The following is an 18,965-nucleotide window of genomic DNA, read 5'->3' as shown; positions in this document are numbered from 1 at the left end:
ATTAATACTTGAAAGTTTGATCAAATTCTAAGTGAAAAAGACTTAAAATAGCCATTGACAAAAAAATTGCAAATGTGAGCAATCAACTGTACAACATATTTTTTTCAACTATTCACAGAATTTTAGGGAAATAAGATTAATAGCATTTTTAGGAACAATAAGGTTTCCTTGTTACAAATAGGCACCTAAGCATATAAGCCTGTATAAATATTTCATCATTAACTACTAAAATTTACAGGATACTACATTCTTCAGCAGCTTGTATACCAAAATTACAACAATACAGAGATTAACATGGCACTTGTACAAGGATGATATGAAAATTCGTGAAGTATTCAAAATTTTTCATTCTTCAGATGCAAGAAATGAAAAACAGCTATTAAAAAGTTGATTACAAAATTACGAGTGTAACAATACACCTAATTCATATAATTAAAAGTTACTTTGACATCAGTGTATTAAATTTTCACCTTAGAAAGGCCTTTACATAGCATAACCTTTACACAACTTTTGAAATTAGACAACATTGTTGTTTTATCCCAAAGAAATATAATACTAAAAGGACCTATGGGAAAAAAAAGGAATCTTAAACTGTTTCTGTATGGAATGCAATCTGAAAGGACACATTAATGAAACTATATGTTATAAAACAATGTAGAATTCAATGTATTATATCTAGGAGAGAATAAAATAGATTATGGACACTATGCAAACATAGAATATAGAATATTTTAAAATATACTTTTTCAGACAAACACCAGAAATATCTTTAGTTTCTATACTACTCATTTCAACAGATAAGTTAAAATTATTTCCGATCAACAAAATCACAAACTCTGCATAAATCATTATAGATGTATACAAAAACTCTTGAATACATTTTGAGATCAAAAGCAGACAATTCACTTTGAAGAACTCCACAGAATCCATGAATTGTTACTATAAGATATTGTTTTTATTTGGATTGTGAAAATATGTTGTATTGACAAAAAGGAATTAATGACATTTTTGAAATTTAAGAAAATTAACCGAATCATTAGGATTTAGGAGAACAATTTGTACAGCCTTCCACAACTTCAAAGAGGTAGTGATACATACTTATCCTTTTGGTAATATCAAATGCAGTTTCTTCCAAGTGGTTCTTCAGACCTGGTTTGACATATTGGTTCAACAGTTCCAGTGTATTTTTGCTATCTCAATTACCAGCAGCAAGATGCAAGGGGGTCAAAAAGCGTTTAGTTTGGGCATTGGTATCTGCATCATGAAGAAGAAAGAAGCCACTCTGGTATTATTACACGTATATGCACTGTGCAGGGGTGTCCAGCCATCTACAGTTATTGCATGTGCCCCTTGAGCCACCAACTCACGGACAATGTCTAAGTGTCCACTGTAGGCTTCCCGATGAAGAGGGGTATACTCATCGTCATCCCTAGTATTCACATGAGTAGCCTTTTTGGAAAGTATTCTCTGCACTGTAGTAAGCTGGTTATTTTCAGCAGCCCAAAGAAGAAATTTGCTTGGATCCTTCTCCATTTTTTTTCTTGCAATTTTTATCATTCCTCACATTTTCGTCTTGTTCCTCATCTTCATTAGAATTGCCTAACCAGATACATTGAGTGCCAGTGGAAATGAGGTGTCCATGTATTTCCCTAATAGTTCATGTTGGTTGAACTGGTCAGAAATATCTGGTGAATTCTCTGCCTATGTTTTTTCACCATGATTTATTTTCTTTTTCCATTTTTACTATTCGAAATTATTCTAACTGGAGATTAGGGAATAAATGGAGAGCAGAGGAAAGATGTTCCTCCATATTCAAAGGTACAGACTGAAAATGAGGACCAGTGGTGTCCTCATGTGCAACTTATTCTAGGAATGAGAAAATGTGAAATAATGCCTCCTATATAAATGATTTGGGAAATGGCAGTGCAGAAAGTGAAATGATGCAACCCAAAATATAAAACAATATAAATTAGGATAATTATGGAGCAATCATATTATCTATGAGAGCCATGAAAGACAGAGATGAGCTATCCACAAAATCCATGCCTCTGATCAATTTATAGAACAAGCAGAATTTTTTTTTAAAAAAAGATGGAAATAGAATTTATGTATTTACTTGAAATTAGTAAATACCTTTTTAATAGCCTACATAAGAATCTAAATCCTTGATAGCACTAGTAACAGATCTGACTGAAATCAGTTGAATCACACTTTTCCTGTACAATGAAGGAATAGGTACAGGCTAGGAAAGCAGCTAGAAAAGGCAGGCTGATTGTATCTGTGAGAAAACTTTGTGGAAAGTGGTATTGAGGATTACTTACTGGTGACCCACTTGCACTGGAAGCATGATTCTGACCTCTTGCTTGCTGATTCTGAACTATTGCTTTGATCATTATATTCTCCAAAAAGAAAAAGTCAGAATTGATAATAAAGGACTACTAATACAGTTTGACTTTTCATTAAGCATATTCAATCATCAAAATCACACGAAGACAATAGACAGGCCTATTTTTTTTAGATGAAAACAAGTGTCTTTTAAAAAACAAGGAATTTAAGTAGTCTTCCAAAGGACTTCCATTTTACTTACTGCATTATACATTTTTCCTAATGTTGAGTAACAATAAATAATGGATCTATTATAAAGCTCTTAAAGCTCGTCTGTTCAATACTGAGTTCTCTTACACTATATTATGGTATTGTTTTGTATGGTCTTAGGAAGAAATTTACTTTACTAACTTGAATTTGTGACAGGACAATATCATGACTGTACATCTTACTTCTATACTCTCAGTTTTATATTATTATCTAAATATGTGCATTAAATAAGTATAGAGGAAAAAGTAGAAGCCACACTGGTGGATCATGGCTTTAACCCTAGCTAATCAGCAAGAAGAAATCTGAGAATTGTGGTTTGAAACCAGACCAAGAAAAAAAAGTCCATTAGATCTTGATTTGAAAGTAACCAGCAAAAGCTAGAAATGGAGCTATGGAGCTAGAACTGGAGCTATGGTACAAGCAGTGAATGCTAGCCTTGAGAAAATTAAAACAAAAAAATGACAAATTCTGAGACAGAGCCAGGCCCTGACTTCAAGCTCTAGTATTAGCATCAAACTAATTAATTAATTAATCAATTAAAAATAAATTAAGTGGTCACATGTGGAGAAAATGCTCAGGGATATCACCCAGGCTCTTATTTCAAAAACTACTATCTACCGAAAAAATCTATTTAAATAATACCTATGTAAATAGAGTATTTTCATCACCCAAATGCACATCCATGCTCAGTTATTTTTGCAAGGTAACTCTGTTATGTCTGGAGTACCACATAACATTATCACTTTAGTAGAAAGCATTGAAACATGGGTTCACTGTATCTCTCTAATGGATTTTTCTCCCCACAAATACTCAAATCTTACAATTATTCCAATTCTTTGAAGTCATAGCTTTTTTCTTTTAACATCCATAATATTAAAGTTTGAATATAGTGTCTTGTGTCTCCTAAATGGGTGTTCTTACCAGTTTGTCATGCCCCCAGGCCTAAATTATCCAGATTAATTTTCAGATAGAATCTGGCTTCCTACTTGTGTATGATCATGGGCTCAGTCCACTTGATGTTATTCTTCCTGGAATTTAGATTAACAGGTGTCTAGCATTGTGTACAGATCTTTATGTCCAGTCTGGGCTTTAACCACTATCCTCACAACAGTAGACTCCCATATAGTCAGGTTTTTCATAAGCTTACCATAGCTGATTTTTTAAATAAATCTTTGCATTTCCTGCAGGTTCTTGAGTACTGAATTAATTTGTGTTTTTTTTGGGTTCGTTTGTTTCATTTGAATATATGTATTCAGTGGTTCCTCATTTTTCATTTGGTTTCTTTCACTCAAGTTCTTACCTAAAGTGCTGAGAAACCAATTCTTCTTTCTCAAGATAGTCAAGCTGAACTTTATTTATTCCAAACCAATTTCAGTAATATTTAAACATCTTCATATCTAGGAATGGTACACAAATGCTTATCACTGAGAAGGGTCTTTTTATTTTCACAGCAGTCTTTGGCATTCACAGACTTATCATGAATTATACAAATATAATAAAACTCAGATGCTTGCCAGGAGGAGAAAAACCTATTACTAATTGTTTGACATAGGCTTCCCTTCCCGTGAATGAAATACGCTGCTTGATGCAGGATTTCACAGAATCATATTGCTAGGGAGAGCCTAAAAAATCAGGTAACACTACAGAGTTGAGGGAGATTACTTGACCTCCTGAATAATTTACTTTTATGTCAAATAAAAGCAGGCTTCCAAAAAGAGAGTAGACTTTAGAGAAACATGATGAGTTGTATGTAAATAGGTGCTTAGCTGACTTTGTTGATTGGTGAACTAATACAGGGAAATAAAGTACAGCACGGTAAAAAATTAAAGAACTCTGCATTGAAATAATCATTTCTGTGTGTGTGTGCATGCACACATGTGCGTGTACACACACACGCATGTGCATTGCTCATGCATGCATTATTCATTGCTGAGGCTTGAGAGTGCCTAGACACTATCCCAAAGCTTCTGGTCAAGGAGAGTGGTCTACCACTTAAGCCACTACTCCACTTATGGTTTTTTGGAGATAATCACATGTATTGTCATGATTGGACTGGCTTTGAACAGTGGTCTTCAGATCTCAGACTCCCGAGTAGCTAGCTAAGCTGATTCAGTCTCTGAGTAGCTTGTTAAAATGCTGCCTGTACTCTATGCTTCACTGCTGTTTTATACTTTTCCTGAGGTAATCACAAGTCTAAGTCATATATGTCTAATTGTTTAAAAATATTTACTGCTTGGCACCAGCGCTCCCAACTGTACTCTTAACTACTTAGGAGGCTTGAGAACAGAACCCAGGCCACATTTTAGTGGACTTCCTTAATCTATAACTGGGTACATTGGATCATTTCCACCATCTTGCACTATCTAGAGACTAAAATTGGAAGGACTGCAGGATCAAGGCCAGCCATGGTAGATAGTGCAACTCTGATGCCTTTGATGATGGGAAGGCTAAAAGGACAGATCAGGTGCATGTTCTTGTGGAAAGGGAACCCCTACCCTAAAATTAACAACTGATATGATGCCTGCCTAGCAAGAACAATACACCAAGTTGAAATCCCCACCAAAATAAGTATATACCTTAACATCCAAAAACATAGTAGCATCTGTTCTTTGCTCTAATATAATCTTTATCTGATTATCATATGATATGGCAGAATAGTTTCTTCGTTAAACTTATGATATATTTAAAAGGACCTAGAAAATTCTTCCTCTCTTCTTAAGTGCAAACGAATGGCAAATTGCCTCATTTCTTACATATTTGACTACCACTAAAAATTCGTCTAATGATTATTATAGTAATATATACTGATTTATTACTTTACTGTGTAACAGTTTTTAAACTTTTTGCTTCTCTGTTGAAGTTTAAGTATTTAAATTGTATCATCAAAATATATTCCTTGTGTACTTGGGGCAGTTCTTTACTAAGTTTTTAACCAATGGCTTCTAAGAATTTTTGTTATTGTTAAAATATTGTACAGAGGGGTTACAATTACATGGGCAAGACAATGAGTACATTTCTTATCAAGCATTGTTGCCTCCTCCTTTGTTTCCACTTCCCATCCGTCCCCATCCCCTCCTCTCCCCCCCAACCCAATCCTCCGCCCCTCCACAGCCAAAGTTGTAAAGTTTGTTTTTCGACATAACCTCTTGTACATCTCATTGTTGCAATGGGCCCACCTGTATCCCTATTTAAATTATTTGTTTTTTCCCTTCCCCTCCAAAAATTATACCAACAGCAAATACAGTGAAAGCAGGGGTTATACCGTGGGGGAGGGACATATAAAACAACAAAGAAATAATGTCATAAATATGTTGGAAATAATCGCATGAAAGAAAAAAAATTTGAATACTTATATTGAGGTTCATTTCATCTAACATGAACTTATCTGACCTTTCCTACTTGACTCAGACAAATACTAGTTATTGCAAATAAGGGAAACCATGGAACCTATGTTTCTTTGGGCCTGGCTTAATTAAGTCAATATAATTTTTTCAAGTGTTTCCATTTCCTAAAAAATGGGGCAATGTCATTTTTTCTGATGGAGGAAGAGCATTCCATCTAAGAATTCTTAATTGGTATATTCTTTGGTTTATTTTTAATTTCAATTTAATTTTATTGTCAAGGTAATTTACTTAGGGGTTACATTTTCATAAGTAAGATAATGAGTACATTCCTTATGGAAGGAACATTGTTATCCCCTCCATCGATTTTTTTGTACACTCATACAACTACTGATGCTTTTGCAATTGCTATTGATCAATGGGTACTTTTTCTTTCTTTGTTCATGCATTTTTATTATAAAATTGATATACAGAAGGTTTACATTTACTTGTCACCTAAAGAGTACACTTCATTTTATTTTCTAAATTTCAAATTTTGAACTTAATTACTTATTTTCTTTTGTTTCATTAGGGTAATTCTTTTTTCAGAGCTGTAGGATTAGTTAATTTAATTGCATGATTTTCACACATGTAAATTAATCAGACACATATATTTTGCTTTTAAAATATTTAACATGTGAATAGATAAAATTATTTTCTTAATTTTATATGGTTGGTGAATTTAAATAAATTTATTTTCTTATAGTTCTAAACATATTTTTCCAGGTAACAAATACTACCTGTATTTTCAAGAAACACATACTTTATTAAGAAAGGCTTCATTATCTGGTCACTTTTTGAAAATTTACTTTCTTGTACTTGAATTAAAAAAGTTTGAGCTGGGCATGGTGATTTGTGGCTTCATTTTCTAGCTATAGGAGGAACTGCAAATAGGTTTGTAATTCGGGAGAGCCTGGGAAATTATGAGACCTTATTCTAAAAATATCCATAGTGAAATGATTAGAGATATAGCCATCAATAGCAAGATATGGAGCACGCACCTGGATATCATATTCTAAATCTTGAGTTAAAACACAAGTAACCTCAATCTTTTGTCAAAATAAAACGATACATGTTTCAAAATGTTTATTACTTAAAACATGTTTGCAAAGGTTCTCATGTGTTCTATTTCTTAATTTTCAATTTACTTATTCTATAAGAATCCAAGTATATTGTCTTTTATTTCTCCTAAACTTTTAAATAGTATGAGCAAAATTATTATTTCATATATTAACCTTCTTTTAGTATTTGTGATAAATTCCTCGGTTTAATATAATAATATCAATATTCTAAATATGTGTACATGGTGTGTTTGTGTGTGTGTATGTGTGTGTGTGTGTGTGTGGTTGTGTGTGTGTGTATGTGTGTGTGCTTTGTGTGTACTTTGTAATGATGGGGGGGTCAGATCCATGGTTTCACATATGCTAGGCCAAGGTTTTTGCACTGCACTATACTGTCTAGTTGTAATGTAGTGTTTTAAATTATGACTTTTAAATTTTCATTACTAGTGATTTTTCAAAATTATATATGATAAAATGTAATCCATGTTCTATCCACGTTAGCAAATTTTACTGTTATTTAGAATATTTCTACTGCCTTTCCACTTTCAAACCCTTGTGTTTGTTATTGATAAAGGTTTTACTTTGCTTCTTTTCTCTCTTCATTTTGCCATTAGACTTACTTATTCTTTCTCTTATTTCTTTGGAAAATAATTATCATATTCCTATTACAATTTCTTTACATTGTAAGAGGTCTATACAATGCTTTATTTTCTATTTTATTTTTCCAATTTTCTCTGACTCTCAGCCCACACTATTAGGTGGATTAAAAAGAAACTTGTTTCAGGACAGTTGATTATTTTCCTGCTTCTCTTCTCTGTCGTCTTTCTGTCTTTTGAAACAAAATACTAATGGCATACAGCTCCTATATGGTCCATCATTCTGTCCCCTCTCACTCTCCTCTGTAGTACAGCTCTCAAGTCTTTATCATTCAGGTATATTATGCTGTAGTGTTATCTAAATTTTAACTCATTCCTAAATTAATTTTAGTGGCTTCAAGCATTCTCTAAAGACATTTTTCTATATATAATCTCTGGGGCCTTGTGTTTTCACAAGGTGCAAAATATGAGTGACTATCAAACATCTAGATAACTGTGTTATTGGATATTGGTCCACCTGCTCAATAAACTCACATGTAAGTTCAAGGAATACAGATCATTCAGAACAATCTTGTAAAATGGTGTAGCTTGAGACCTCATACTAGATTTGAATCTTATTACCATGTTTAGTAGTGAGGACAAAATAGCTCTACTATAAGAACTGACACCCAGAAGAATGTAACAGATTTATTAACAATAAATTCTTAGTTTTATGGTCAAAAGATTTTTAAAAGGATGCCATGAACTTTATCAAATAAAAATAGAATTTAAAATAGGTGTATTGGCACTATTGCTTCTCTAGATTTAAATAATGATCTTGGACTACTACCTTAAACATTATACAAAAATTTAAAATAAAAAATGATTATCAAACTAAATGTGAGATATAAAAACTGATAATATGTAAATGTAAAAATTCATGGCATTGGATCAGTAAAGGTTTCTAAACATTTGAAATGGAAAACATTAGTGGCTAAAAAAAAAGCAAGAATAAATGGGTTAATATCAACTGATGACCTTTCATAATTCTATGAAAAAAGTGAAAACATATCCAACGGATAGAGGGCACATATTTGTTAATGCTACAATGTTAATTCGACATTGATCTTGAGTCTTAACTACTTTTATATCTTCTAATTACATATAAATTTTTTCCTAAACAGGTTATTTCTTTAAAGAACATATGTACATTAATGGTCAATAAGAAGAGAAAATGAATTAAACTCCTCTTTAGTATCTAAGAAAAAATAAAAATAAAACTCATTTCTATGACCATAATATAAAAAGATGACAGAAAATATAGTAATGCATTTGCGGAGAAATTGATATACTCTAGATAGCAGAATGATTTGTATAATACTGCAATCAATATTGCAAGCAAGTTTTCAAGTCTTCTAAAGGTCAAAGAGAATTGTATATGATCCAGCCATTACACTTCTATGTATTAGTAAAAAGAAGTAAAAAACTTATTTGGACAGGGAATGTAGTTCATTGACAGTGCACTTGAATAGTATGTGTGAGAATCTGGAAATAATCCCCAAAACAAATTTTGAAAAGACACACTATAAAGGATATATGGAGGACAAATTCCTGTAACCTAATTTTGTATCTATTTTAATGTCTGTTCTAAAATTTGCAGCATTTGTTTTTTTATTTTATTTTATTTTATTTTATTTTTATTTTTGTGAACATACTGTACAGAGGGGTTACAATTACATGGGCAAGATAATGAGTACATTTCCTATCAAGCATTGTAGCATCCTCCTGTTTTTACCCTTCACATCCCTTCCCAGCCTCCCCCCACCCCCCACCCAATCCTTCCCCCCTCACCAAAGTTGTAAAGTTCGTTTTCGACTTGACAACTTGTACTTCTCATTGCTGCAACGGGTCCACCTGTATCCTTATTTAAACGACTCGTTTTTCCCCTTCCCCTCCACAAATTATACCGACATCAAATACAATGAAAGCAGGGGTTATACTGTGGGGGAGGGACATACAAAGCAACAATCTTATAAATGCGTTACAAAAAAATGCATGAAAAAAAGATTTAATACATATCTTAGGGTTCAATAAAATTATAGCATTTCTATTTGAAGAAATGCAAGTTTGTGAAAATTAGGCTTGGAAAACCTCTGATTGTACCATTCACTTCCAAAGCACTAAAATGTATACAATAAAAGGAGATAAATATATTACATGTGAATTTCATGTCAGCAAAAAAAAAAAAAATATATATATATATATATATGGTTAAAAATAATTCACACAAATTGCAGAATACCTAAAAAGATGTTTTCGTTGTTGGCTAAAAATTCTTTGTAAATTACAGTTTTAAAACTAAGATGTGATTCTGTTTATTTTGTTTATTTTGGTATTTTTTTTAGTTTATACAGAGATAACTCAATCAAAAAGTGTATGTGATGACTGGAATATCTAGGAATTATGCATCACTTATAAGTAATTGATAACATTTTCTGGAAGAAACTTTTAGCAAATGACAGAAGACTTAAGTCTATGCATGTACATTTTACGAAAGCCATGTTACTTGCTCAATCCAATTGCTTTCCTCTTCTTTGCTAGAAAAAAGTATTCTCAAGATAAGAGCCAATAGCAGTGAAAAGAAACAAAATACACAATAATCTTGATTTATTTGTGAAAATAACAAATGAAATAAAACAATTCCAATTAAGGAACTCCAATATTAGTATCTTTGAAGATGTTCCTGAATGCCAATATCCATTGAATTTTTGGAATTTTAATTTCTACTAACATATGAAAACTCGAACAAGAAAACAAATATAGTCTTAGAGCAAAACAGCCTTGGAATAATTTTCTTAATTGTTTTGAAATTACAAAAGAATTGATACCAGTAAAATGATCCTTTCCTATGGAAATATTTTAAAATGTTTATCTCTTATTATAATTCAAATAACAAACAAGAGAAATTTTATATTATCATTGCAAATATCATTTTATTACTATCATAAAATAGAAAAAATGACAAGACCCAATATATTATCATTATTTTTAATTCCTAAACATTACCTAAATATCTTAAGCAATCTAAATATTCATGTCTATAACATAGAGGTAAATATTCTATACTTTTTTTTTTAAATAGAAGATTTTTTTATTGTGAAAATACTGTACAGAGTGGTTACAATTAAATAGGGATGCAGGTGGACCCATTGCAACAATGAGATGTACAAGTCGTTATGTCGAAAACGAACTTTATTCTATAATTGTTACTTAACATTTTGCAGGGGCATATATTCATGTTTCTTTTTTTTTTATTGTGAAAATACCGTACAGAGGGGTTGAAATTACATGGGCGAGATAATGAGTACACTTCTTAACAAGCACTGTTGCCTCCTCCTTTGTTTCCCCTTCCCATCCCTTTCCATACAACCCCCCGCCCCCCATCCAGTCTTCCCCCGATGTAGGCTAAAGAAGCATTCTCAGAAATGTTCACAGCAGTTAAAAGATGTTTTTATGAAATTAATGTGATATATGCTGTTGTTGTTGTTCTTGTTCTTTTTGTTCTCGTTGTTGTTTGCAAGGCTTGAGCATTGTCCCTAAGCCTTTTTATGCTCAAAGGCAGCACTCTACAACTTGAGGCACAGAGCTAACTCCTGTTTTTAGTGGTCAATTGGAGATAAGAATCTAACAAGTACTTTTATGACTGGGATAGTTTTGAACACAATTCTAAGATCTCATTACCCAGAATAGTTCGAATTATAGGCGTGAGTCAATGGCACTTGGTTTGATGTATTTTTTAAATTTTAATTATGTTTTAAGATTTTTGTTTCACTATAATGTACATCTTTCTACACATAAATTTAGGTATATGTATATATTTCTGGTGAAAAATAATCTCTAAAATCTATGCCTTTCTACATACAATATATATGTATATATGTGTGTGTGTGTGTGTGTGTGTGTGTGTGTGTGTGTGTGTATATATATTTCTGAAGACAGACTCCCTCTAAAATTTTATGCTAATATTTTTTAACTTTTTCATTTAAAGATATACACTCTATTTTCCGAAAGTTTCTTAGAATAAAATAACTAATATTCCAATAGAATGTAGAGTTTATTACGTTCAGAGGAAGTTCAGATATACACATGATATTATAGTAAAATTTGCAGTACATTACTTGAAATAATTCTGTTCAAACTCATAAACACTTGTGTGTGGTGGTGGGGAGAGAGGAAGTTAATTCATACTGGTTAGGAATTTGCAATACTTCAAAAATCTATTCCATAATTTGTTATAAGCACATAGTCAAGCTACCTGATATGCTTTAGTTTTTTTGTCTATTTGTTCAAAATTTTAATATGGATGCATGCACAGTGGTAACATTAAAATTATTAATCAAAAAACAAATAATCGCAAAATCATAGATACATATCAGACTTTCAATAGTTATCATTTTGATGTTAATAATAATTTTGATGATGCCGGGCACTGGTGGCTCACGCCTGTAATCCTAGCTACTCAGGAGGCTGAGATCTGAGGATCGTGGTTCAAAGCCAGCCCGGGCAGGAAAGACCGTGAGACTCCTATCTCCAATAAACCACCAGAAAACCGGAAGTGGCGCTGTAGCTCAAGTGGTAGAGCGCTCGCCTTGAGCTGAAGAGCTGAGAGACAGCGCCCAGCCCCAGAGTTCAAGGCCCACGACCGACAAAAAAATAATAATAATAATTTTGATGGATACGATGATGACCGCAGTGTACCCTGATAATGTCATTGTTGGGATTGAAAAGGAAAAAAACCTTTACACATTTTTACAGCTAGATTTCCCACATTGAATACATAGTAATAAACAGCGTTGGATTACATACAATAAGAATAACAAGAGGAGAGTTTCAATATCAATAAATACATTCACATAAACAGGCAGAGTCCGTAAAAACCCAAATTCCTGCAGTCTCTCTAATGTATACTCACTTTTCTTGATGGTATTATTTTCTTATAAATAAAATCGTTTATTTCCACATTTTGATGTACTAAAGTGTAGTTTTCAACTTAGTGAGATTAGTTCAAATAACATTCTCATATAGATACTATTCAGCAACCAATGTTTTCAAATGCTATATTGAGTATGTTCTGCAATACAGCTGTAAAGACATGACACAATTTACATAATATCACTTTCATATCTGTAGTTACCTAGAAAGGACATAGGTCTTAGAGCCAGGAGGTAAAACTTATTTTTATTTCTACATGAAACAATTTGTGACTTTATACCAACAAACTGAATTTGACTCTTTCCTTATTTGTAAGGTAAAGTGGAAAATGTAAGGTCTCTTCACTTTTCTTTATTCTTGCTCTAGAAGTCAACAAATATATTCTTCATTATTTCTGTTAGATTACATTGATTTACGCATGAGAAATGTAAGGCCAACAATCAATGTAGTGAGTAAATAATGATACTAGAATATGTGTCTGAGCTCTTCACTCTGTGTGCTTACAAAGAGAGTAATTTGGTGATAGAGAGGACCAATATGAAAAGACTATGGGAGAAAAGCGTACTTTTGAAATGGTTGTTTTAGGACTAGGTGACAGTGATGAGTAAATGAAACAGGCTGGTGTTAGGGGCATAAAAAGAAGTACAGAGAAATCATATTGTGTAAGTCGTTATGTCGAAAACGAACTTTACAACTTTGGTGGGGGGGGAGGATTGGGTGTGGGGTGTGGGGAGGATGGGAAGGGATAGGAAGGGGAAACAAAGGAGGAGGCTAAAATGCTTCATAAGAAATGTGCTCATTATCTTGCCCATGTAATTGTAACCTCTCTGTACAGTATTTTCACAATTAAATAAAGTCATAAAAGCTCCAAAAAAAAGAAATCATATTAGTGATAAAAACTGAGTAAATCTTGATCATTCATCTTATCTAATAGGAGGGAGTAAGAAGGGTAAGAAGAAATATAAAAGGCTTCCATATATTTGGCTGGTAACTCTGTTAGTGATGTTCTTAGTGATAAGAACCACAGGTGGAAATAATGGATTTAGGGGAAAAATATCTGATAGTTCTAAAGTTTATATTAAACAGATGCAAATATAGGTCTGTTTAGACATCATCAAAATATCCACGATCATGAATAGGAAAAAAGAATAATAAAATTGGGGGCATTATTGGAGGGAAGAGGAAAAGGAAAGTTCTGACAGAAGAGGGAGCAATGTGAGTACCAGTGTGGATAAGATTGGAAGAAAGAGATACATAAGGAAACAAAAAAGTAGTAAACAGACATTGACAGAATTAAAGGAAGGAAAGAATTTGCAGGAAGATCTTGAAGGAAATATGCTATTTGGATTTGAAAAGTAAAAAGAAATAAGACAAGTTCAATAAAAAAAATGTTTTGGTGAAAGTCATCTTGATAAAATTTTGAGATATGAATGTGAATCCATAAAATTCTGGATCCATGAATTCAACAGAACCTGTTGATTTTAAATGTTGTGAACAAATGCTTTTATCCTGACCTTAGAAGAATTATACAGATATAACTGTCATGAACTTTACTTAGAGGTATTCTGTGAATATTTTTTGAAGACTTATTTAGCCAGGAGTTTATAGATTGAACTACAGCACAAACCAGCTTAATTTGTCCTACAGTTCCAACGAGTGGCCCATGTATCCACATCAGTTTGAAATTTTATTGAAATATCTTTACATATGTTTGGATATCTTATCAGCCTATTCATTATAAATGTAGGAAAAGAAACACCAAGTATTAGGTTGAACATACAGCTTTACTGATGTGACTGAAGACTGCTGGAATTGATTTTTCTTTAGAATAGAAAATGCTTCAGTAGGCATTGACACATCATAACTGTCATATACTCTATGTAACTCTAGTTCTTGTTAGGGATATCTCCATGCTGAAATAACCATGTCAATCAACCTGCCAGAAATTCTTATATGTAGGAAGTTCTCTTATAAACTTCAAACTTTATTGAATGGAAGAGTTCAGACATTACCTTCACCAGTAAGATTAAATGCATAGAAAGATATATCATTTTGCTTTAATGCCTTTCTTTCATTTCCTCATATGCATTTGCAAGTAGGGAAGGATTCTGATGTAACAATAATACAATTGTGACTAGTACTAACACAACATCTAGGATCTAGTGTTAATTCGATACTTTCTAATTAGTTCCAGATTTTGTGAATTTTTATATTTCTCCTGTGAAAACTAATGAGCTCCAAGAAACTGTCCCTAAGGAGCCTTTCAATTCTAATATCACTGTTTGTCTCAAAATTCTTTAAATTCTACATCCTCTAATATGGGCATAGTGTTATACTGTGGAACTTTTCTCCTGAGAGAGTGAGTACTACCCTATTGTTTAACATGGACAAAGTACCTTCATACATAGACTGGGCATGTCCAACAAGAAGTGGTAGTTGAACAATGTTCTTAGCAGTTTGTACAGATGAAATGGAAATAGAGCAACTCAGAACTCAAAAGGAATGTGCAAAAAAGACAACGGCACAACGTAGAATGTGCCAAGGAAATGCTGAAGTGTAATTTCAAATTATGAGCTCAGGTGTCAGGGTGTGTTCAAAGTACAGCTTCAGACAATGTAGTTGGATATCTGGTGGGGGGGGGGGAATCTGCTTTAAACTATGCTGAGATAATTGTACATGTAGAAGCTCCTGACTCTGACTATAATCAGCCACAACATCATCAACTTAGGGACTATTTTCCAAATTCAAATTGAGAAAAGAGGGCAAAACACAGTTAGTGTTCAGGGTGAAGTAATGGACATCACATAACTTTTCTTATAAGTCTTCATTTATTTTGGAGCATTAAAGTAGGAAAAAGCCAAGAAAATATTTTCAAGAATCTAAATTGAATGGGAGGTATGATATTGTTCTCTTTTTAACTTGGAAGTTAATGATTATGTCTTTTTATACTCTAACTTGGGAAAATGATCTGCTGTCGGTTATTTTCTTCTCTTCCATTCTTTTGCCCTTCCACTTACATACTTTTTATTTAAACACACATACTTGAAATTGCATTGCTCAATGCTTCAAAATTATCTGAACTACTTACTACTGCTGGCAGCCTTCTATATCTTTCTCAAGGGAATATTTTGTCACTACCATTTTTATCCTATATGATACTAGATATCTTTCTGCCTAATTCAGTGCAAGATATGCATTAGATTCATCCAGATATCTCAACCATTTTACCACCATGAAATCCTATCGTACATAGAAATCATGATTTTAGAATGTCTGGGGAGGTGGCATCTGTCATTTTTGAATGACCCTAAGTAATAGTTACATGCAATCATGTTTTAAACCAGTATGTCACTCAGTAAATGAATAATGACAAAATGTGGTGTATATGCAGCGGAATTCTATGCTTCCAATTCTAAATGGAAAGACTTGGAAAAATCCTAGTAAGGAAAATAAACAAGACACAAAGGAAGAGATTCCATAGTTTCTCTCAGTTGTAATAAGTAGGAAATATCTAGGATAGTCCTAGCAAATGAGCAGAATGTCTTAATGGATACGTATAAGATGATGCTGAGCAAAATGACCTCCTAGATATGGAAACAGTTGTTTTTCTTTGTGGTTGTTGTTTTTAATGTACTATGTGATTTCTTTTTTTTTTTTTTTTTTTTGCGTTTTCCCCAATGGTTTGTTCCCTGCAGTATTTGATTTCACTATCATGTGTCATTGTATATGCATTTATCTTAATTTGGCAAGGGAAGAGGAACAACAAAATTTTGAGACAAAGAACAATGGGCAAACCAACTCAATAGCAATACTCACAAGACAACATGTTGGAAATTTACATTACAACTTGTGAGGGGTATGGGGGTGAAGGAAAACTGTGAGAAAAGTGAGGGAGGGGGTAAAAAGTTCGACATGTTATGTATTGACTACCTTACAATTATTGCAACCTATTCTATATATCCCCTTGACTGTAAAATTAAATTAAAAAATAAGCTACATAAAATATAATTTCACTGTATTTGTATAGTAAATATTATTCTGTTATCCCTTTCTCTATCAAAGGGTCATCAACTTGAATGTTATCAAAGTATACAATATTTTCACAATACACTTGCCATTATTTTGAAAAAAACATAATTTTAGTATTGTCTTATAGTAAAACAGTAAACAGTTCAATTCTATGGAAACTCCTAACTTTTAAAATTGAATAATTGATAAGAGAAGAGAATATAAGTGTTCTTCAATATGCCTATGACTATTAAATACTCATTCTAAAATTCTGAACATGCCATACCAGAGACATTTAAAACAGTATCTGTTTGCTTTTTAATTCTGCAATAGATACAGTTTCCAATGGAATGTTTTGTATTTAAAAGTCAACAGAAAAAAGAGCCACATTCTGTTAGAAGATAAACCTGTGAACTATGAAATATCTATAATAATAAATTACAGAAGAGTAAACATTTGTTCGTCAGAGTAAGGTATTCTGTCTTTCTTTCTTTCTTCCTTTCTTTCTTTCTTTTTGTCGGTCATGGGGCTTGAACTCTGGGCTTGAGCACAATCCTTTCACTCTTCAGCTCAAGGCAAGTGCTCAACCGCTTGCGCCACAGCACCAATTCTGTTTTTCTAGTGGTTAATTGGAGATAAGAGTCTCACAGGCTTTGACTCCGAGGTCTTTGATCCATTTCGAGTTGATTCTGGTGCAGGATGATATATAAGGAGATACCTTCAGTTTTCTACAAGTTAACCAATTTTGCCAGCGTCATTTACTGAAGAGGCTGTGTTTTTTCCATTCTATTTTTTAGATCCCTTATCAAAGATTAGATGGTTATAGGTCTATAGGTTCATTTCTGGGTTTTCATTTCTATTCGATTGGTCCTGAGGTCTGTTCTTGTGCCAGTACCAAGCTGTTTTGATTACTATGGCTTTATAGTAGAGTTTGAAATTTGGTATTGATATTCCTCCAAGAGTGTTCTTTCTGTTGAGGAGCGTTTTTGTTATTCGGGGTCTTTTATTATTCCATATGAATTTTTGGATTGCCTCTTCTATTTCCGTGAAGAATGAGGTTGGAATTTTGATAGTTATCGCATTAAATTTGTAGATATCCTTGGGAAGTATTGCCATTTTCATGATGTTAATCTTTCCAATCCAGGAGCATGGGAGTTATTCCCAATTTCTAAGTTCTGTTTTGATTTCCTTTTTGAAGTTTTTAAAGTTTTCATCATAGAGGTCCTTCACTTCTTTGGTTAAGTTATTTCGTAGGTATTTTATTTTTTGTGGGGCTATTAAAAATGGAGTTGCTTTCCTAATTTCATCCACACATTTCTCACTGTTGGCATACAGAAAAGCCATTGATTTTTGGGGGTTAATTTTATACCCTGCTATACTTTGCCAAAGTTTTGAATCACCTTGAGTAATTTGGGAGTAGAGTCTATGGGATTCTTTAAATACAAGATCAGGTCAACTGCAAAGAGGGAGAGTTTTATTTCTTCTTCCATATTTGGATCCCCTTTATGTCTCCATCTTTTCTTATTGCTGTAGCTAGGCATTCTAATACTAGGATGAAGAGAAGTGGAGAGTGTGGACATTCTTTTCTTGTTCCTGAGTTAAGAGGAAATGGATTTAGTTTTTCACCATTAAATATAATGTTGGCTGTAGTTTTATCATATACGGCCTTTATTGTATTGAGGAATGTTTCATGGATTCGTAATTTTTCCAAAACCTTTATCATAAAGGGGTGTTGGATCTTGTCGAATGCTTTTTCTGCATTTATTGAAATAAATATGTGGTTCTAATACTTGCTCCTGTTGATGTGATGAATAATATTAATTGATTTGCATATATTGAACCAGCTTTGCATCCCTGAAATGAATCCTGTTTGATCGTGGTGTATGATTTTTTGGATGAATTGTTGAAGTCGATTGGCCAAAATTTTCTTCAGAAGTTTTGCATCAATGTTCATCAAAGAAATGGGTCTATAGTTCTCTTTCTTTGATGAGCCTATGCTTGGTTTTGGGATGAGGGTTATGATTGCTTCATAGAATGTGTTCGGCAGTGAACTTTCTCCTTCAATTTCACTGAAGAGTTGGAGGAGTATTGGTGTGAGCTCTACTTTGAAGGCCTTGTAGAATTCTGCTGTAAAACCATGTGCGCCTGGACTTTTCTTAGCTGGGAGGTCTCTTATTGCTGTTTCTATTTCAATGCTTGATATGGACTTGTTAAATGGTTTAACTCATCTTGGTTTAGTTTTGGCAGGTCAATATTAGCTAGGGAAAGGTCCATTTCTGTCAAGTTCTCCAACTTATTAGCATACAGGTTTGAGAAATATTCCCTTATAATGTTTTGAATCTTGATTGTTTTCG

At 33.0% G+C, this 18,965-nt stretch overlaps 1 pseudogene; it reads left to right on the top strand.

Annotated features, from left to right (window-relative positions):
* Positions 1-246: 246 nt before the first annotated feature.
* Positions 247-346, top strand: LOC122109897 (annotated as a pseudogene).
* Positions 347-18,965: the final 18,619 nt, after the last annotated feature.

The sequence above is a fragment of the Dipodomys spectabilis genome, unplaced genomic scaffold (assembly GCF_019054845.1).
Source record: "Dipodomys spectabilis isolate Male_0828 unplaced genomic scaffold, ASM1905484v1 ptg000070l, whole genome shotgun sequence".
Lineage (NCBI taxonomy): Eukaryota > Metazoa > Chordata > Mammalia > Rodentia > Heteromyidae > Dipodomys > Dipodomys spectabilis.
Note: the sequence above shows the minus strand (reverse complement) of the source record. Positions and strands in the feature narration are given on the sequence as shown.